The sequence below is a fragment of the Phacochoerus africanus genome, chromosome 4 (genome assembly GCF_016906955.1).
Source record: "Phacochoerus africanus isolate WHEZ1 chromosome 4, ROS_Pafr_v1, whole genome shotgun sequence".
Lineage (NCBI taxonomy): Eukaryota > Metazoa > Chordata > Mammalia > Artiodactyla > Suidae > Phacochoerus > Phacochoerus africanus.
This window is the reverse complement of record NC_062547.1, coordinates 49,955,377-49,975,643: the sequence shown is the minus strand read 5'-3', so window position 1 is coordinate 49,975,643 and position 20,267 is coordinate 49,955,377.

Genomic DNA, 20,267 nt, shown 5'->3' with positions numbered 1-20,267 from the left:
CAAGGCCAGGGATCAAACCTGCATCCCCAGAATACTAGTCAGATTTGTTTTTGCTGAGCTACAATGGGAACTCCCGGACCTACATTCTTTTTTAATTTTTTTGTATTTTCTAGGGCCACTCCCTTGGCATATGGAGGTTTCCAGGCTAAGGGTCCGATCGGAGCTATAGCTGCCAGCCTACACCACAGCCAGAGCAACGCGGGATCCTTAGCCCACTGAGTGAGGCCAGGGATCGAACTGGCACCCTCATGGTTCCTAGTCAGATTTGTTAACCATTGAGCCACGTCGGGAACGCCAGACCTACGTTCTTTTAATTAAGGAATGTGTTGATTATTTTAGGACATCAAGAGCTAGAGACTAGTGAAAGGGATATTCTTTGTTGACTTTTCTTCTCTGTGGAAAGCACTGCTGAGCAGCATTCAGATATGATCTGCGTTGTTTTGCAGCTCTTTACCCCAAATGGGGTTGCTCTAGGACCCCTGACTGGAATGGACTATGTGGTCTTAGGGAGTGAGGACAGAAGTCATTTCCCTGCAGCTCTTGGCCAAGTCCTCCGAACACTATCAAGTTCCTTTGGCTACCACCCCTGGGGATCAAAAGTGGAGTGTTCCTCTTTTTGACGTAGGCAGTCCCAGTGGAGAGGCTTCCTCTACAAGAAGATTTAAAGGACAAGTGAGGATAACTTTTAGACAGAGCCATTATTATAGAAATCTTGCATCCACTTCGTGTCCCCTGGTTACAAGAAGCAGAGTCTTCCGGAAGGGTTCATGCAGGGTCACTCACAGCTGTCAAATCCCAGTGGTTTCCCATGAGAAGGAAGAAACCATTAACTGTTGGAGGTGTGTGTGTGTGTGTGTGTGTTGGGGAGGCGGGGTGTTTGGGTCCATGAAGCAGAACTTGTTTGGGGCTGTCCAGCCCTTTTGCATCAGGTTATGCCAGTAAGAAGAAACACCAAATACTTCTCCTTGAATTGTAAGTGCTCCAGAAATATTGCTACTAGTGAGTCATGCCAGGGTGTAGTCAAAAAACAATTCTAGACAGGAGAGAAGGAAAGGTGTTGGATTACGCCACGGTTGGAATATCCCTTGGCATAAATACTGAGCCTGGGAGCTCAGTCTTACGCTCTGGACTTGGCGGGATCCGGGGTCTCGAACACCATGTCCAGCCCTAAAGTTCCTGGTAAAGATGATCCCTGGAGGGAAGAGTGAACACACAGGCGCTGCAGCCTCCAAAATATGTCCTGGTCTGTCTTCAAAGTCCTCGTGCCAGGAGGGGACCTCTGTACTGTTTATTCTGGCTGCAGCACCTGGCCCGCAGCGGTCACCGACATCTGCTGGCTGGCTGAACATATGGGTGAGTGAGGCTAGACAAGGAGGCTGGCAGTTCCAGTTGCCTCTAGTCCTGCTGCCTGGTCTTCACCAGTGGCCGTGCAGTGCTGTAACTCAGCAAGGAGGGACCATGTGACAGAGGCTGCTATAGAGCACAGAGGCTGTGAGCTTGGAATCTGGGGTCAGACACATTTGGGCCCTAATCCTGGCTCTGCCACCTGTGTGACCTCAGACCAGTTACTTGGTCTTTTTTTTTGTCCTTTTAGGGCCACACCCTCGGCATATAGAGGTTCCCAGGCTAGAGATTGAATCAAGTCTATAGCCACCAGCTTATGCTACCCACTGCAACGCCAGGTCTGGGCCACATCTGACCTACACCACAGTTCATGGCAATGCTGGATCCTTAACCCACTGAGTGAGGCCAGGGATTGACCCTGCATCCTCATGGTTCCTAGTCAGATTCATTTCTGCTGAGCCACATCAGGAACTCCCAGCTACCTGGTCTTTGATTTCCATTTCCTCACATAGAAAGTGGATATAACAAAATCTTTGGGAGTTCCCATTGTGGCTCTGTGGTAACAAACCCGACTAGTATCCATGAGGTTGTGGGTTCGACCCTGGGCCTCGCTCAGTGGGTTAAGGATCCAGTGCTGCAATGAGCTGTGGTGGTGTTGTGGCTGTGGCGTAGGCCGGCAGCTATAGTTCCAATTGGACCCTAGCCTGGGAACCTCCATATGCTGTGGGTACAGTCCTAAAAAGACACACACAAAAAAACCCTTCCTCATTTGGCCGTCAGGAGAATAAGCTAAGATAATGCCTATCAACACTTGTTCTGTCCCTAGCACACAGGAAGTTCTCAGTGGGCCCATGTGGGATTCTCTGCATTGGCCGCTGCAATGCTACAGACCTAGAGAGTTGGCCTGGGGGAATGGCACACATCACCGTTTCTGGATGAGGAGGCAGGTTCTGGACCCTGCAGTGTAGGCCGGTGTAGTGCCCTGGCCCTCAGGATTGTTATATGTGTGTGAGTCATGAATTATGAGTGAAAGCCTCTGAGGTCACATGTGTGGAGATGAGGCAGGGCCAGGCTTGATCAAGTCACGTGAGCCAGAAGCAGATCTGCTGGATTCTCCAGAGAAGAGTTATGGCTGATTTCACTGAAGATGAAGGATGGAAGGGTTGGCTTTAGCCTGGGCCTCAAATCTGATGTGTTTCCTCATCAATCAAAGCATGTTTCTGCTCAGCAGGAATGGACCCTCCCTACCCAGCATCCTTATGGGGCCATCATAACTTATTAAATTTGATTCGGGCAAGATGCACCACTGGGTAAATTTTATTGTGAGATCTCCATGCCAGGAATTCCTACAATCTGTCATCTGAGAAAGGCCCAGAACACTGAGACAGGAGCCAAGCTCTGCCCTGTCAGGTAAGTGGGTGATGAGTCTGTTTGTGAAATTTTAATTGCTCAGGCGTGACAGATGATGCTGTGAGCATTACTGAATTACACCTTGGTAATCAGTCATTCATGCAGCAAACACTGTATCTCTTCTTTGCTTTCCTCCTAGGTGAAACTGTAACAGTGAAATATCACTTGGTGTTCCCATCATGGCTCAGCAGAAACGAATCTGACTAGCATCCATGAGGACGTAGGTTTGATCCCTGGCCTCCCTCTGCAGGTTAAGGATCCAGCGTTGCCGTGAGCTGTGGTGTAGGTCGCAGATGAGCTCAGATCTGATGTTGCTGTGGCTGTGGCATAATCCAGCGGCTACAGCTCCAATTGGACTGCTGGCCTGGAACTCTCCATATGCTGCAGGTGCGGCCATAAAAAGACAAAAACAAAACAAAACAAAAAACAGAAACAAAAAACCCCACTTACTTGGGTCCATAGTGTGCCAGGAGCATGGCATGCTGCTATGCAGGCTTTTTCCTCCTGCTTGCTTCCATACACAAAAGTGATTCTACAAATGAATCCCAGGAGGTATGGTGACTCTTTAATGTTCCCCAGACCTACCTTTTAGAGCAGTGAGGTTACTTGAGTTCTAGCATAAAGGCTGGATTCAAATGCTGAGCATGAACACTTGCAAAAAGATGCATTTTGTTCCTATGGTTTAGCACCTTTTTGCAGGAACTGTTCTCACTATTAGAAAAACGGAATAATTAAATAGCAGCCACTGTAGCTATGGCCACTCAGTGGAGCTCATGGAAATAATTACACTTGGATATCAAACCCCAGGGCCCCCAGACACAAGTCTCCTAGAGCCACTCTTTCTCCAAGGAGTCAGTGTGATATGGTAGATGCTGAGCTCTGAGCTGGAGGTTGGGATATTGGGGTTCAAACTTCTGGCTCTGTTACTTACCTGCTAGGTGACTGTATGAGGGCTGTTGCTTTCTTGTCTGCAAAACAAGAAGCAATCCCTAGAGTTACTCCAACATTCTAAGGGATGGAATTAGCTTGGAGGGTCTTTCAGAAATATGGCAACAACATAGTGACTGTTCAAATTAGGTATCCTTGGTAACTCTGAGCAGGGATCATGGATATTTGGCATTGGATAGTGAAATCTCAGAGCTATGGAATTCAACTCAAGCACAAAGTCTCTAGAACTACTTAATTGTCACCAGTTTTTATTTATTATTATTATTATTTTGTCTTTTTCAGGCTGCACTTGAGGCATATGGTAGCTCCCAGGTCAGGGGTCGAATTGGAGCTGCAACTTCTGGCCACAGCCACAGCCAAAGCCACGCCAGATCCAAGCTATGTCTGCGACCTACACCATAGCTCAAGGCAATGCTGGACCTTTAACCCACTGAGCAAGGCCAGGGATCGAACCCGCATCTGCATGGGTACTAATCGGGTTTGTTACCGCTGAGCCACAACGGTAACTCTGTCACCAGTTTTTAACGTGATATTCTTTGAAGGACAATTTCATGATGTTGGTGGAATATAATGACTTTGATTAACTAATGTTCTTTGAAATTTATTTGCAAACTCTAATCTCCTCTTATGTTTCATTATTATTAGTAGTGAAAAAAATAGGATCAACTATGTATTCAGTACTTATGATTCAGTAAGCCCTAATAAGTAGAAACACTTTAATCATTACCTCATTAGACCTTCCCAATAACTCTATTATTGCCCCATTTTATAGATAAGAAAACTAAGGCTCAGAAACATTCATAGCTTTTCCAAGGTCCCATCATTAGTAAATGGATGCACTAGGATTTGAATCTTGCCCATTTTGACTTCAAGTCTACACTCTTTCTTCACGGCTAAAGAGCTAGAGTTTTGTATCACATATGAACCCCATCATTATAATCAACACATATTTTCAAACTGTCAGCTGTGGGCAGAAGGCAGGGAAGGAAGGAATCAGATTTCATTCTTGCTTCTGAGATCTTCAAATCTAGGAGATGGAGCATGTCTGTAAACAACACAACAGCATAAAGCATTGAGTGGTATTGACTGAATGACAAGGGCTCGGAGGCAGGAAAAATCCCTGAGGATTCTACAGAAGCTTTATTACACATTGGGACTTCATTTGGATCCTAAAGAATGGAGGCTAAAAAAATCTGAGGAAAGCAGAGAGGAGAGGAAAGACACTGGGAGCAGAGGGAAGATAAGAGCAAAGACCTAGAGATGGAAGTATACTTTGTATATTCTAAGAACATTGGGAAGGCTATTTGACACTAGCATAAACTTTGAGAAGAAAGAAGGAGGCTTGGGCCTTGGCCACCAGGTTAAGGACTCAGTCTTCTCTGTGAAGACACTTGCCCAAAGCAGGTGCACATACACTGGCATGCCTTCTTTGTAAAGCAAGAAATGAATGACTTCTATAGAGATCTTCGATTATTTCTCCTGCCTAAAAATAGTGACTCAGATAGAGAAATTTTGCTGATGAACAGTGACTTACAGGGCATTTGTAAATCCATCAAAGACTCTTAATATTTGCTTGGTCACACTAATAGCATAAATTAATGGAGCTGTCTTCCATACTGCTCATGTTAAATGCTTATGCATTTATTGACATGAATTGAGAGAAGAGTGACTAAAAAGCATTATGGGTAGGTTTTTTTTTCCTCTTTAATCTTGACTTTAATGTTACTGTTAAATACTAATTGACTTTTTTTTTTAAAAATGAATCCAACCATGTTGGAGATCCTAAGGACATTTCTGAACTGAATATGAACTAAGTTATTTGCAATTTTTAGTGACCAGAAATTCAGATTTTAAAAGTACACTAGGTGGATTGGAAGAACTAATATTGTTAAAATGTCCATACTACCCAAAGCAATTTATGGATTTAATGAAATCCCTATCAAAATACCCATGACAATTTTCACAGAACCAGAATGAATAATCTTAAAATTTATATGGAACCAGAGAAGACCCTGAATGGCCACAACAATCTTGAGAAAAAAGAACGAAGCTGGACTTCAGACTATGCTACAAAGCTATAATCGTCAAAACAGTATGGTAACCAGCACACAAACAGACACAGAGATCAATGGAACAGAACAGAGAGCCCAGAAATAAACCACACACTTATGGTCAATTAATCTTTGACAAAGGAGAAAAGAATATACAGTGTAGAAAAGACAATCTCTTCTGGAAGTGGTACCAGGAAAACTAGACAGCCATATGGAAAAGAATGAAATAAATTAAAGACCCAAATGTAAGATTGGAAACATGAAACTCCTATAAGAAAACATAGGCAGAACACTCTCTGACATAAATTGTAGCAATATGTATTTTTTTGGATCTGTCTCCTAAGGCAAAGGAAACAAAATAAAAAATAAACAAATGGGACTTGATTAAACTTAAAAACTTTTGCATGGCAGAGGAAATTATTGACAAAATGAAAAGGCAAACCACTGAAAGGGAGAAAATATTTGCAAATAATATGACTGATATGGAGCTAATTTCCAAAATATATAAACAGCTCATATCACTTAATATAAAAAATCCAAACAATCTGATTAAAAAATGAGAAGACCTGAATAGATATTCTTCCAAGAAGATATGCAGATGGCCAATAGGCATGTGAAAAAATGCCCAACATCACTAATCATCAGAGAAATGCAAATCAAAACCATAATGAGCTATCACTTCACACTGGTCAGAATGGGTTGCCATCAAAAAGTCTACAAGTAGCAAGTGTTGACGAGGATGTGGCAGAAAGAGAACCCTGTACACTGTTGGCAGGAGTGGAAAATTGTTACAGGCATTAACAATTTTGGAAGAAAACAAAAACACTAATTTGGAAAGATACACATACACCAATGTTCATAGTATTGAAGATATGAAAGCAACCTCAGTGTCCACCAACAGAAGAAAGAATAAAGATGAAGTGGTGTATAACTCTCAAAGAGATTCTATCATACTGAATGAAGTAAGTCAGAGAGAGAAGGACAAATACCATGTGATATCACTTATATGTGGACTCCAAAATATGGCACAAATGAACCTATCTACAAAACAGAAATAGACTCACAGACATGGAGAACAGACTTGTGGTGGCCAAGGGGAGGAGGTAGGAGGTAGGATGGATGGGGAGTTTGTGGTTAGTAGATGCAAACTATTACATTTGGAATGAATGGATAATAAGGTCCTACTGCATAGCACAGGGAACTATAACCAACCTGGGATAGACCATGATGGAAAATGATATAAAAAATGTATGTATATATGTATGACTGACTTTGATATACAGCAGAAATTGGCATAACATTGTAAATCAACTATACTTTAATAATGAAAAGATAAAAAAAATAGATGTGGTGTATATACACAATGGAATATTACTCAGCCATGAAAACAAAAGTTCTGCCTAGAGGGCATTATGTTTAGTGAAATACGTCAGAGATAAAATAAAATAGTGCACAACATGGAATATAATCAATATCTTATAACTTTTTTTTTTGTTGTCTTTTTGCCTTTTCTAGGGCTGCTCCCGTGGCATATGGAGGTTCCCAGGCTAGGGGTCTAATTGGAGCTGTAGCTCCCAGCCTACACCAGAGCCACAACAATGCGGGATCTGAGCTGTGTCTTCACCCTACACCATAGCTATGGCAAAGCCAGATCCTTAACCCATCAAGGCCAGGGATCGAACCCACAATCTCGTGGTTCCTAGTCGGATTCGTTAATCACTGAGCCATGACGGGAACTCCTCTTATAACTTTAAATGGAGTATAATTTACCAAACTATTGAATCACTATGTTGTACACCCAAAACTAATATAATATTGTAAATCAACTGTACTTAAAAAAAGTGCTTGCCACATAGTAGGTGCTTCGTAAAGGTCTGTTGGAGTTTGAACAGCTTGAAAAAAATTCATTAGGGACAAAATTTGCAAGAAATCAAAGGAGATTGTGCATACCATTTGCTGGCCTGGACTGCCTTTGTGCTCTTTGGCTGCCATGGGAGCTCCTATTCATCCTTCAGAAACCCTGCAGGTTTCTCCTTCTCTTTGAAGCCTACCTACCCACTCTGCCTACTTATACTCCAACCCCCAACCACCCTTGGTGGTAACTCTGTTTACTCATAGTAACTTATATCAGTAGATGCAGTAATTTGGTCAGTTAGGTAGTTTAGGGATAATTCTAGTTCCACTGTCTGTTAGCTGTGCAATTAAGTTATATAAGTGAGCCTCAGGTTCCTCATCTGTAAAATGGAGATAACACCATTGAAACAGGAAGATTGAAATAAAATCACATGGAAAATGCTTAGGCCAGTTCGCAGCATTTAATATGTGCTCAGTTGATGACTAATTTCATAATCCTCTATGATTGCATTCATTGCATTGTATCTACTGATGGTTTTTCTCTCCTACCAGCCTCTGGAGGGCAGACACAAAGTTCTGCTTATCTCTGGTACCCAGTACCTGGCACACATGCGGCTCGCAGTTAAGTGTTTGTTGAAGAAGGCAACACAGTGAGCTGCTTGAAGTTTTGGGGTTCTGACTCTATAAGCTCTCCTCTTCCCTCACAGGCATTTTTTTTATGCTCACTGCTTAGGGCTCCTCCATCACCCCTGAGCCCCTTTAGTCTCCCTGACAGCTCCTGCCCCAGGAACAAAGGCTTCTGCAGGCATCTCACTCTGCAGGAGCAGCCCTGAACTCCTTGCAGATGCTGGCCTTCTGCTTCCCCAAGTTGGGACAAGCAGAGCAGAGCATGCTGGGCTCCTCCCCACCTCTCCTACTCAAAGGGGCTGGACATTCCCTGGCCTCTGAGAGCCATTTAGGCCCCAGAGGCCCCAGGAGGACCTAAGGCTATCTCTTGGTATTGAGTCTGTTGTGCAGGGCTGTGTGGAGGCCCCTCTGCATCTCACTTGGGTGGCTTCCAAGTAGGACCAGCCCTTTCAGCTCCCACTCCAGGATTTGTGCAGTTTGTCTGGAGGAACAGAGGGGGCTAGGGGGGCCCCCTGGGCCTGGAACCTAGGTTGGCAGGACCAGAGGCCCAGCCTGGGGAATGCTACACCCCTCCCACCACTGCAGGGAGCTGAGGAGGCCCAGTTGTGGGGCGGCTTGGGGAGAACGGTCCCCAGCAGGCCAAGGAGGTGGAACTCGGGAGAGAGATGGGGCAGGGTTTGAGGAAAGAGGCCCTAATGAGGACTCAGAGGAGAAAGGGGCCTGGGGGAGGCAACTGGGGAAGCTGGAGGGAAGGGCCCAGAGGACCCCAGGCCTGGAGGCTCTGACGCAGAGAGAGGGAGCCAGTGAAGCCAAAGGACCTCCTTGGGGCGTGTGGGAGAGGCCAAGGAGGAAATGGTGCTGCATTTGGGGAGGGGCGGGGGGGGGGAGTCAGGGGCTGAAGGGAGGGGAGAAAAGGAGAGAAAGACAGAGGAGAGAGAAACAGGAAGAGACATTAAGAGAAGCAGAATCCCACACTGCTGTGGCTCTGGCGTAGGCTGGCAGCAACAGCTCTGATTAGACCCCTAGCCTGGGAACCTCCATATGCCTCAGGAGCGGCCCTAGAAGAGGCAAAAAGACAAAAAAAAAAAAAAAGAGAGAGAGAGAGAGAGAAGCAGAGAGACCAGTAGTAAAATGCACACCCACATCAGCAGAAAGACAGAGGCACGTACAGAGACACACAGACAACACACGGATCAACAGAACGAGAAAGAGAGCCTCAGGCAGAGAGGGAATGGGGTGGGGAGAGAAGGAAGGAAACGAGGGTTGGGGAGATAACGGGGGGGTGGGGGGGGTGGAAAACCTACAGAGAAGTGGGAGGGAAGCAAAGGGGGGGAAGGGAAGGTGGAAGGATGGAGGGAGGGGAGCAAAAAGGCAGACAGGGGTTGGGTGGGGTGGGGAAGAGGGGGGGTGTTGAAGAGCCTGGGCCAGCTGTGGGGGGAGTTCGAGGGGAGGCAGCTGCAAGGGAGAGGCCTGGCTGCAGTCCTGGGAGGAGGAAACTTTGAGGAGGCCAGTCTGGCAGCTGAGAGAGTGAGCTCCCTCTCTGGTATCTCCAAAGAACAAGGCTGAACAAACAGGCAAAGCACCTTCCTTGGCAGGCTGGTCCCTGGGTCAACAGCAGAGCAGGCTGTGCAGGGCCTGCTGAGTACTTCCTGGAGGTGGCAGCGGGGAGGCGGGGTTCGATGCCTGGGTGCTGGCTGAGGGTCACAGATGGAGGGAGGTGGTGTTGATTTCTTTTTGTATTCCACAGACAGTTACTAAGCAACCACAATGTGCTGGGCACTGCCCCAGGGCATCGCCTCAGCCGCCCTGGCGGTGTGATGGACCAGCCTGGGTCAGTTACTTGATGGCTGTGCCTCAGTTTCCTCATCTGGAAAATGGGCCTTATTAGGAGACCTCCTCTGTAGGGTTGTGTGTGGATTAAATGCAATAATCCATATAAAGTGCTACATGGGTGCCCGGCACAAAGTAATCCCCTGAAAGGTTTACCTCTCCATGTATTTGAGCTGCTGGGTCTTGAAGAAGGCATTTGCCAAGTGGGAGCTGAATTGGAGGGACCTCCCAGGTGGAGGCCACAGAGGCCAAAAGAAGAAGGGGTGACTAGGATGACTGTGGGGCTGCGAGTGGCCGGAATGTGGATCATAGGAGCATCACCCTGGAGGAGAGGAGGGCTGAATATTCAGATTCTTGGGCTGCTCCTCAAAGCTGCAGGATCTGGGTCTTTGGGCAGGACTTGGAAATCTGTATTTTAACTTGCTGCCCCCAGGCCGTCTTAATGCCTTCCCAGCTAGTCCAAGGCCCTGTCCTAGTTCAGGCCTTCTTGTGCAATATAATAACCAGTTTTCGAATGGATCCAGCCCTGCTTTAGTCTCATCTGTAACCTGATCCTCCTTTAAAAGATCTGTGAAGCCTTCCCTGACTGCTCAGGGCAGAATTAGTGCCTCACTTCTGTTTCCACTGCATTTTTTTTTTTTTGCCTTTTTAGGGCCGCACCCGCAGCACATGGAGGTTCCCAGGCTAGGGGTCTAATTGGACCTGTTGCTACCGGCCTATGCCAGAGCCACAGCAATGCCAGATCTGAGACGCATCTGAGACCTACACCACAGCTCATGGCAATGCCAGATCCTTAACCCACTGAGCGAGGCCAGAAATCAAACTCGCAACCTCCTGCTTCCTAGTCGGATTCATTTCCACTGTACCACGATGAGAACCCCTCTTTTTTTTTTAAGTTTATATGATTTTTTTTCCCATTATAGTTGATTACAGTGTTCTGTCAATTTCTACTGTACAGCAAAGTGACTCAGTCATATATGTGTATATATATATATATATATATATATATATATATATATATATATACTTTTTCTTGCATTATCCTCCATCATGTTCCATCACAGGTGACTGGATATAGTTCCCTGTGCTATACAGCAGGATCTCATTGCTTATCCACTCCAAATGCAATAGTTTGCATCTATTAACCCTAGACTCCCAGTCCATCCCACTCCCTCTCCTCCCCCTTGGCAACCACAAGTCTGTTCTCTAAGTCCATGAGTTTCTTGTAAATGGGTACAACCGCATGGAAAATAGTATGGAGGTACCTCAGAAAACTAAATATAGAACTACCATATGACCCAGCAATCTCACCCTTGGGCATATATCCCAACAAAACTTTCCTCAAAAAAGACACATGCACCTGTATGTTCATTGCAGCACTATTCACAATAGTCAAGACATGGAAACAACCTCAATGTCCACTGACAGATGAATGGATGAAGATGAAGTGGTACATATACACAATGGAATACTACTCAGCCATAAAAAAGAACAAAATAATGCCATTTGCAGCAACATGGATGGAAATGGAGACTCTCATACTAAGTGAAGTAAGTCAGAAAGAGAAAGACAAAAACCATATGATATCACTTCTACCTGGAATCTAACATAGGGCACAAATGAACCTTTCCACAGAAAAGAAATTCCACTGCATCTTGAAAAGCCCTGAATTATAACTTACGAAATTATGAATGGTTGCTATGTGTGCCTATGTCTATGCCTGTCTCTTACCAAAAGAGGAGGTCTTGAGGACAGAAGCAGGGCCTCCTTTATCTTCTGTCCCCCAGTCTTACGCACAGTAGGGATCTCAGGAAGACTTGCTCACCAAATGTGCTTCTGACTCGCTGGAGGATGCCAGTGAGCCCCTTACATCCTCTTCTAAAGGGCTTCTGGGTTTTTCTTGTTTTCTTTTGTTCATTGGGGCTCACTTGGCAGCAAGATGATTTCCTGAAGAGAAGTTTCTGGGCAGAATGCTTGGCAGATTTTTAGGCAGGTTTTGTTTTGTTTTTATTTGTTTTTTGCTTTTTAGGGCTGCACACGTAGCATATGGAGCTTCCCAGGCTAGAGGTTGAATCAGAGCTACAGCTGCCAGCCTACACCACAGCCACAGCAAAGCAGGATCCAAGCTGCATCTGTGACCTACACCACAGCTCATGGCAACACTGGATCCTTAACCCACTGAGTGAGGCCAGGGATCGAACTTGCATCCTCATGGATACTAGTTGGGCTTGTTACTGCTGAGCCACAATGGGAACTCCTCTTTTTTTGTTTGTAGGTGATGAACCTGGGGCCTGTGGCAATGGGGAGGATCTGGAACCAGGGACCAACCACTTGGTAGTGATGCTGAGGAGTGGGGACAGGGGGATGTGGCTCAGGATCCTGTTGGCCTGATCCAAGGTGCTAGTATCTAAAGTCTAGGCTGCCTTATTTTATTTTTTTCTAGCTATGAGTCAGCTCACAGGTTTTCAGTTTCAGGGCTCCTATCCACGCGAGGTCTTCAGCTGTATCAGTTGTGATGGTTCCCACGGGGATGCATTTAAAAATTGTAATAATGATGCTGACATCAGGGTTCTGGCCAGGCTGTGGCTTGTGTCTCCTCACACATTATTTTGTTCTCATAACATCCCTGTGCAGTAGTTAATATTCTTCCCTCTTCCCCATTTCACAGATGAGGAAATTGAGATACAGAGGAGTTAAGAAACATGCCCCAGATCACACAGCTGGTAAGTAGCAGAGCTGAGTTTTGAACCTTTGCCTGTGCAGGTATCGGGCATTTAAACACATACTTGCCAAAAAATTTAATGCCTTTTCATTCCATTTCATTGCACTAACATGAAATTGACTGTGGTTGATGAAAACAAGTGCAAAAACCTCGAACAAGCATGGAAAGATGCTGATGAAAAAAGAAAGGGAAAGAAAGGAATGCTTCATGGAGTGGGTGTTGTAGTTGTTAAATGTCTGAAAATATTTAAGAGCAGGAGCAAATACAAATAATCCTGTTAAAAGGATTGCAGGCGAACGTTTTCCCTTTCTTAAAAAAAAAACAAAAACAAAAAAAACCTTTGGCATTGTTTCATAATCCGTAGGAAAACAACACAAAGAGAACAGAAGCCTCCTGGCTTGATGTGTCATACCAGGTATGGCCACATGGTGTCCCTCCAGTTCAACCTAAACCCTAAACTCCGCAGACTACTGACTTCTCACCCCTTGGCTAAAAGCTAAGGGCTAGTGGGAGCTTTTAAGCTAGCCCGTCCAGCCAGCTTCTAGCACTGGAGAAGGAGGGGCACTAACTATGGCATGAAGGGCAGAGGGGACAGAAGGCCAGGAGAGGGCGGTTTGTTTGCTTCCGAGGGTCCCAATGTACAGTTCTGACATGGAAAGTTCATTAGGATCGTCTGAAGGAAGGGAACAGGATGGTTTTAGATCTGCAGAATAGGAGCGCTACTGCCTGGGTATAATAATTGGAGGGAGGGCAGGAAGGAGGCTGGAGTGGGGCAGAGAAACAGGAGGGTCCACGGTTTTTGTAGAAAGGCGAAGAGGCAGCAATGGGGTTGGAAGGAAGGGTTGGGGATTTGTTTTGAAGCCGTGTTTGCGCAGCAAGCCCAGTTATCATCGTAAGAACAAAAGTTGTCTTGGAGTTCCCATTGTGGGTCAGCAGGTTAAGAACATGGCTAGTATCCAGGAGGATGCGTCTTCAAGCCTTGGCCCTGCTTAGTGGGTTAAGGATCCCGTGTTGCTGCAAGCTGCAGCGTAGATTGCAGATGTGGCTCGGATCCCATGTGGCTGTGGCTGTGATGTAGACTGACAGCTGCAGCTCCAGTTCGACCCCTACCCTGGGAACTTCCATATGCTGCAGGTGTGGCCCTAAAAAGACAAAAAAAGAAAGTTGCCTAAAGTGACCCTTTCCCCCAATATTTTTAGTTTTGTTGCCAGTCTGGTTTGAAACATTGACTTTTTTAAGGGCAGCACCATGGCATATGGATGTTCCCAGACTAGGGGTGGAATCGGAGCTATAGCCGCTGGCCTAGACCACAGCCACAGCAACTCAGGATCCGAGCCATGCCTGCGACCACAGCTCACGGCAACTCATGGCATAGAGGGATCCTTAACCCACTGAGTGAGGCCAGGGATCAAATGAACCTGCATCCTCATGGATGCTAGTCAGATTCGTTTCCACTGAGCCACAATGGAAACTCCCAAACAGACTTTTAATCACTATTCTGAGCAATTTTTATTATTTTTTTTTTGGTATGAATGGCAGACTTTCCACATTTTAAGCACAGCTCAGATTTCTTGTAAGGCAGCGGTTCTCAAACTGGTGTATATGACTCTCACCTGGAGGGCTTGTTAAAACAAATTGCTGGGGCCCTCCCCTAGAGTTTGATTCAGTAGATCTGAGATGGGGGTCTAAGGATGTGTGTTTCTAAAAAGTTCTCAGATGCTGATGGTCCCGAGACCACAGTTACCAAAGGATTTACTTTCCTCGCATGCTCTGCCATTGAAATCTATCATCTTATTTTTATTTCATTTTTTGTCTTTTTAGGGCCATACCCGCAGCATATGGAGGTTCCCAGGCTAGGGGTCCAATCGGAGCTTCAGCTGCTGGCCTACACCACTGTCAGAGCAACTCGGGATCTGAGCTGCCTCTGCAACCTACACCACAGCTCACAGAAGGCCGGATCCTTAACCCACTGAGCGAGGCCAGGGATCCAACCCACGACCTCATGGATTCTAGTGGGGTTCCTTAACTGCTGGGCCACTATGGGAACTCCTGAACTCTATCATTTTACAAGCAAAAAACCGAGGAGCTTAAATTCTTCCACTGGGTGACCAACCTTAGTGGGGTGGTAGGGGTGGGTGGGCTGTGACCTTTGCTCAGCCAGTAGGGCTGATTTTTTCAGAGTCTGGAACAAATATCGCAAGGCTCACTTGGATTGGTGGGAGGTTGTTAGGGGCAACAGCAGCCTCCTGCCCATTGGGCTATTAGTATCCTGTGTTTCCCAGGTTTTGGCAGCTTGGCTACTTTAGGTTCTAGCAAGTCTTGTCCCACTCAGGTGTTCCAAGCTCCACTGATTCTGATTTTTCACTAGGAGTAGTAAAATCCCTCTGCTTAACTTAGCCAGAGTCCTTGCTGTTGCTTGCAGCCAAAATCTCTGACTCAACCTCTCCTTGGTACTGCCTCCCACTACAGTAGCATGAAGGGAGCTGAGCAAACTCAGATCCCACTCGAGTTAGCAGCAGAGCTAAAAAAATCGAGTCCTGAGTTTTTCTCTCCAAGGCGAGGGCTCTTCCCTCCATGTCTACAGCTACCACCTCTGATCCACAACACAGCCCTGATTAGAAAGGTGTTTGCAATCTGCATGTATCAAAACTTTCTGAAAAATAGGACCTCCAAATATATAAATAAAACCAAGCAGTAAGCACCAAAGTTTGCAGTCCTAAAATGCTACAATTCCATGACTAATATTTCTCTTAAAAAAAAAAAAAGCAAGATTCAGCCCTTTTAGCAACTGCAGGCAGTATTAAAAATGGTAGAACTCACACTCTTAGATGTTTATTGTCAGCTTTTCATCTATTTTAGGAGTTCAGACCTTGTTGCTATGGATAGTCATTAAGATATTGGTGGCAGGGGAGCAAGACTTGCAAAGGAAAATGCTCTTATATTCAAGTTGGTCCCTCTACCTTTCCTGTGTATAGAACCCGCAATCCCCAGGAAGGGGCTGTAGAGGAGCAGCTTGACAGCAAGGACTGACAGGGGGACAGCCAACCAGTTCACAGCCTTGGAGGGGTGCAGGCACGCACATAGCAGACCTGTTCCTTTCCCCCTTGTACTGTGCTCTCAGCTTCTGGGTACCCTCGGAGGGTTAGAGCAGGAAGAGAACTAGGTCTGGTCTCAGCTCCTCCAGGTGCTTGCTGTGTGACTTCAGGCTTTCACTCCTTTGCATTTTGTATTCGTTTCCTGTAACTAATTTCCCCAAACCCCATGACTTAAAACAGCACAAGCTTATTATCTTACAGTTTGGGAGGTCAGAAGTCTGAAACGGGTCATACAAGGTAAAATCAAAGGCTAAGTACCTTTTGGAGGCTCCAGGGGAGAATCCACTTCTTACCTTTTTCAGCTTTTGGCGACTCACATGCTTTCACTCCCAGAGACATCACTTCAGTCTCTGCCTCCATCATCATGTCTCCTTTTCTGACTCTGACTCTCTGACCTCTCTCTATGACCCTTCTGATTACATTGGGCCCACCTGGATAACCCACGCTACACTCCCCACCTAGATCTTTTTTTTTTTTTGCTTTTTAGGGCTGCACTTGTGGCATATGGAGGTTCCCAGGCTAGGGGTCCAATAGGAGCTACAGCTGCCAGCCTATGCCACAGCCACAGCAACACAGGATCCAAGCCACATCTGTGACCTACACCGTAGCTCACAGCAATCCCAGATCCTTAACCCACTGAGTGAGGCCAGCGATTAAACCTACAACCTCATGGTTCCTAGTCAGATTCCTTTCCACCACACCATGATGGGAACTCCCCCACCTAGATCTTAGTCACACCTGCCAAGTCCCTTTTATCATGGAAGAACATATGCCTAGCTTCTGAGGATTAGGGCCTGGATATCTTTGGGGGGGCCTAACTTAATATTCATTTATGCCGTTCAGCCAACCATAATATTCATTAATAAAGCATTACTAAAATATAGTTCAGATAAACAGAAAGAAGAAAAATACAACTCATGGTTCAACGACCAACAGATGAACATAATAAGGAACATGCTTCCATCCTTGAAGTTTTTATACAGTTATGATCATACTGTAGTTACAATTTGAAATCCTGGTTTTTCATCAGCTATTATAACCTCTTTTCCACATTAGAACTTCGTCAGAGCAAATATTTTTATTGACTACATAATCCATTGAGTGGATATATACCCATAGTTTACTTAAGCCTTTCCTTATTTTGGGGAATTTAATTGTTTAATATAAATAAGTCTGGGACAAAACCATTTTTGCTCATTAGGATTTTAATATTTGTGTTTATAATTTTTCCCCCCTGGAGTAGACTCCAGATATGGAATTACTTTATCAAAGTCTTTTTATAGCAAACATTTCTCAGGAGCTTTATATGAATTTGCAAAACCACCAGACTCTGGGGATTAAGATCAGGACATCTGTGGAGGTGTCATTATTGTGCCAACCACAGGCTTCACGTTTCTTTTCTGCAAAATGGGAATAATAATCAAGACTTCGCAGACAGCTGAGATCAAAACACTCGTCTCTCTGAAGAGAGTCTGGTAAACAGTAAGGAGTGGGACAGCTGGTAGTTATCGCTTCTGTGACCCAACTCACCTGGGTGGGTGGGTTGGAAAGAGGGCTTGACCTCATGCTCAGCCATACAACCCTAGGCGCCTTGTACTGCATGTGTGCAAATATGTGCCTGCATGAACATAGGGCCTAGAGTAGGCACAGTTTTCTATTCAGCAGCTCCTCTCCTCGAGAAAGACCCAGCAAACCTATGGACAAATGTGTAGAATGGTCTTTTGTAACCCTTGATGTGCATCAGAATCACCTCATGAGCCTCGAAACAGCATGAATTTCCTGAGTGCCATCCCCCAGAGGTGGTGGTTCCATTGGTCTGGTTGGAACCCAAGCATCTTGTTTTGCCAAAGCTCCCCAAGTGATTCTGATACAGTGGAAACCACTCATCTAGACCAGGTTCCCTGGGAAAAGATCCCAGGTGGTGTGGAAAGCTGGATGGGCTGATGGAAAAGGTGATGTCTTCATTTAAGGAGACAAGGCTCTCAAGACATGGGAGCAACCTAAATGTCCAACCACATTTAGATGGATAAAAGAAGATGTGGTACACATACACAATGGAATACTACTCAGCCATAAAAAAGAATGAAATAATGCCATTTTCCGTGACATGGATGGACCTGGTGATTATCACACAAATTGAAGTCAAAAGGGAAGGACAGATACCCTAATGATATCACATGTGGAATCCAAAATATGACCCAAGTGAACTTACCTATGAAACAAAAACAGGCTCACAGACAAAGAAAAGACTTGTGATTGACAGGGGGGAGGGGAAGTGTGGGATGAATGGACTGGGAGTTTGGGATCAGCAGATGGAAACTATTATATGTAGGATGGATAAACAACAAGGTCCTACTGTATAGCAGGGAACCAGATGAACCATATTCAATATCCTATGATAAACCATAATGGAAAAGGATGTGAAAATGCATATATGTATAATCGAATCACTTTGCTGCACAGCAGAAATTAACACAAATTGTAAATCAACCATACTTTTTTTTTTTTTTGGTCTTTTTAGGGCTGCACTTGAGGCATATGGAGCTTCCCAGACTAGCCGCGTCTGCCACCTACACCACAGCTCATGGCAGCACCGTATCCACAACCCACTAGGTGAGGCCAGGGATCGAACCTGGGTCTTCATGGATGCTAGTCAGATTTGTTTCTGCGGAGCCATGATGAGCACTCGGCTAAATCAACTATACTTTTAAATAATTTTTTTTAAAAAGAGGACAAGACTTTCCCTGCTGCTCTGTCTCTGGTCCCAGTATTAACCCAGAGAAATTAGCCAAGGGGAACCATTGAGGGGCTCTGAGTGCATCAGGGCAGTCGTGAGGGTTTGCTCTGCACCAACAGATGCTCTTCCTTCCCTCTACAGGGAGGTGGGGCCATGCCCCTGAGCTGTCTATCTGCAAAGGGAAGGGGATGCCCACCCTTCCTCCTCTCCTGTTTTCAGTGAGAGGAGTGAGTGGTGGAGGGGGGTGTAAGCAGAGTCCTCCCTGAGATACGCCCCACCCCCAACCTCTCAGGAAGGAGGAGGGGCAGCAATCAGTCCCACCCCAACCCCACCCCTAGCAGCCAGACAGTTATTTCACGGGAGACAAGTGAGTGAGGCAGCAGGGCACCTTCTCCAGATTGCTAGTACGGGTTCCTTTGACCCGGAAAAAGGGGCCTCCTGCTTGCTGATTGTCTTGTTTCTTAGACCTGAAACAGTGCCTTTAGGGGCTCCAAGTGCCCTAGGTGCACATTGAGGGATTTTAAGACTATGAGCTCCGTCCTGCAGGCAATGTTCACTTTGCTGATAAGCTCATTTTTGCATAAGAGCGAGGGGTACATATATATTTAGGGCTTATTGTATGTCAGGCACTATGCTCACCCCTTATGCTACTCATGCATTATCTCACTTGGTCCTCACAACCACCCTGGGAAGCAGGTACTATTGTTTTCCCGTTTTACAGATAAAGATGTAGCGACTTAGTCTGGTTATATCATTCGCCCAGCGTTATTGGTGAATGCAGAGCCCAGGTGTTGTTCTCTGAGGGCAACGCCCTTTACCTACAGATGGGGTGTGAGGAAGATCCGTGGTGGAGATGGAGCAGGAGCGCCCTCTCTTGGGGACCCGGAGGAATAGGTCACGTGCGCGCAGTCAAGTCTGTCTCCACCCTCCAGCCTTACCTGGCCCTGCCTGGCCCTGTCTGGCCCAGCCCACCTGCTCCAGGGTGAGGAATGGATGAGGGTGAGTCTGGTAGTTTACATGCCTGGGGGAGCCCTGAGTCTCCAGAGCCCACCAAGTCCAAGGCTCTCCTCCCATCACTGAATTCCTGCTTCTCTCCTCTCCCCTCCCCCCACTCCCATTCAATCAACATCCACCCCATCAGAAGCCCTTCTCTGGCACAAACGAGCTTCGTGGTTGGGTCCCGATCCTCTGCCTAGCCCTGGGCAGGGGTGGAAGGGAGGCTCCTTGGAGAGTTCGGACCCATCTTCTCAATCCCCAGCCCTTAGCAGGGCCCTGCTGAATGAGCTCACTGCTGACTGCTGGATTTGCTATGCTGCCCAGAGGGACCTGTGGCCCTTGGCTGTGGTTCTGGGATGGTCCTGCCAACCTTTGTGGGCGTCTAGCTGTGTGTCATTCCAGTCTCTGTCCTGCCGGGCCATGGAAGCTGTTTAGCTTTCATGCAGTTGCCAAACTAAACCCAGGAGGACCTTGGCTCCTGAGTGGTTCTGCAGAGGAACTAACCCACCTTTTCTGTAATCCAGATATTCTGCGCTGCATTTGGCTCTCTATGTAGGTGTCCAGATATGCTGTGTGAATACAAAGCGCTGGCTCCTGGGAAGAGAAGAGCAGCAGCTTATTATCTCAATTCGGAATCTGCATATTAAGATACC